We start from the raw sequence: 2332 nt of genomic DNA, 5'->3' as shown, positions 1-2332 counted from the left end.
CTTTAGGGAACAATAGAAAATCTTCCAAGTTCCAAATCATCAGGAGTCACACCAAATACAATAGACTCAAGAAAGGAAAAAAGGTACAAACTGACTCAGACCTAGTCTACCCAATCTTGAGCTGATTCCAAATTGTAGTCCGATCGTGTGAACCTGAAATGTCAGAAGATAAGGCAGACGTAGAGAAAATAAAAGTGTTTGCTTTCATCAAAATCATCATCCATGAAAATAGATCCGCAATAAATTCTTCTAAGATTTAAAATTTTTGAAAGGGAAGGAGCTTGCTTTTGATGGAATCATTTTATGTTTCTTGTCAATTTAATTGGCGCTCTTTGTGCATCTTTTGATTTTGGCATCCTTGTCCACTTTTTTTTTTTTAGTTTTGGCGACATTGCGCATCTTTTGATTTTAGCATCATTGGCCACTTTTTTTTTAATTTAATTTTGCAAGCTAGGTTCCTTTTCTAAAATTCTTAAAAAATCTCAGTTCTGATTATATCTTCCAGATATTAGAGAGAAAAAACTTACTCTTTAATATAAGGAAGAATGAATCACAAAACAAAATAAAAAATCATATAATAAATGCAGCGATAAGTTTTCAAAAATTTTGAAGGTAAAATAAAGACTTTGGAAATTATATATATATAATAGATTACTGTAGCAAGATTGAAAAGATTTCAATTCCTTAGTCTAGTTGTTGATTTGAGATAAACTTTTGTTTGGAAAAAAAAACTACACCACTAAAAGAAGTTAGAGAAAAATAAACAATTAACGGTGTCTCCCTCTTTAACTGATTAAGAGATGTAAAATATTGACTATAAATTTTTAAAAACAAAAACATGGCATAAAATATTAATTTCAACGATGATTATAAGAAAATTTAAAGTATACGAAAAATAAAAATAACAAAAACAATTAACAAAAATAAACATAAGTGAAACAGATATCAAATAAAAAATTAGTAGGAATCAAGTTTATGTTTTTATGTCAATCACACCCAATCATGTCCTTAAAGTACTGAAAGTATCGAAGGCCAGTGGTTTAGTAAAGATGTCAGCTAGTTGATTCTCAATTTCCACATGGTGTAGCTCAATGTCCCCCTTGGTCACATGGTCTCTAATAAAGTGATGCTTATGTCAATGTGCTTGGTCCTTGAATATTGGATAGGATTCTTAGAAATGCAGATAACACTAGTATTGTTACAAATGATTGGAATTGTGCATACATGTAATCCTAAATCCAGAACTTGTTGCTTCAACTAAAGGACTTGGGCCATACAACTTATTAAAGCAATATACTCAGCTTCAGCAGTGAAAGTGTAACTGAATTTTGTTTTCTACTAAACCAGGAGACTAAAGATTGTCATATGAATTGGCAAGTCCCTGAAGTGCTTTTCTATCCACCTTAAATCCAGCAAAGTTAGAATTAAAATATCCAATAATCTCAAAAGAAGTGGTGTGCCTAGGGTACCAGATTCCTAGGTTTTGGATACCTAAAAGGTATCTAAGAATTCTCTTAACTGCAGTCAGGTGGAATTCTTTGAGATCACCTTGAAATCTAGCACAGAGATAAACACTAAACATAATATCAAGTCGGTTAGTAGTCAAGTAAAGTAAAGATCCAATCATCCCTCTGTACTTCTTCTAATAAACTAATTTTCTATTTGGGTCTTTGTCCAACTGAACACCTAAGGTCATGGGAGTACTAATTGGCTTGGCTTTGTCCATTTCATATTTCTTCAAGATGTCCTTTATGTATTTTGATTGACTTAGAAAGGTTTAATTATCTAATTGTCTTATGCTAAATCCCAAAAAGTATGACAATTCTCCCATCATACTCATCTCAAACTCCTTACTCATTATTCTAGAAAATTCATCATATTGTCTTTTATATGAAGATCCAAAAAGTATATCACTGACATAGATATGAACAATGAGTAAATCATCTCCTACTTTTCTCAGAAAAAGGGTGGTGTCTACGCTTCTCTTAACAAACTCCCTTTCCAGTAAGAATGTGATAAGCCTCTCGTACTAAACTCTAGGTGTCTGTTTTAATCCATATAAGGCCTTTTTTAATTTGAAGATATCAATTGGAAATTGAGAACTCTCAAAACCTGGGGGTTGCCTACAAGCACATCCTCTTTTATCACCCCATTTAAAATGACACTCTTAACATCCATTTGAAAAAGCTTAAATCTCTTATAACAAGTAAAGGCTAATAGCATTTTAATGGCTTCCAATCTAATTACAGGGGCAAAGGTCTCATGAAAATTAATCCCTTCTATTTAGTTGTACCCCTTAGCCACTAATCTTGCCTTATTCTTAACCACCACA

The sequence above is a fragment of the Dendrobium catenatum genome, unplaced genomic scaffold, assembly GCF_001605985.2.
Source record: "Dendrobium catenatum unplaced genomic scaffold, ASM160598v2 fragScaff_scaffold_1709, whole genome shotgun sequence".
Classification (NCBI taxonomy): domain Eukaryota; kingdom Viridiplantae; phylum Streptophyta; class Magnoliopsida; order Asparagales; family Orchidaceae; genus Dendrobium; species Dendrobium catenatum.
The sequence above is the reverse complement of the archived record's forward strand: the minus strand, read 5'-3'. Positions refer to the sequence as shown.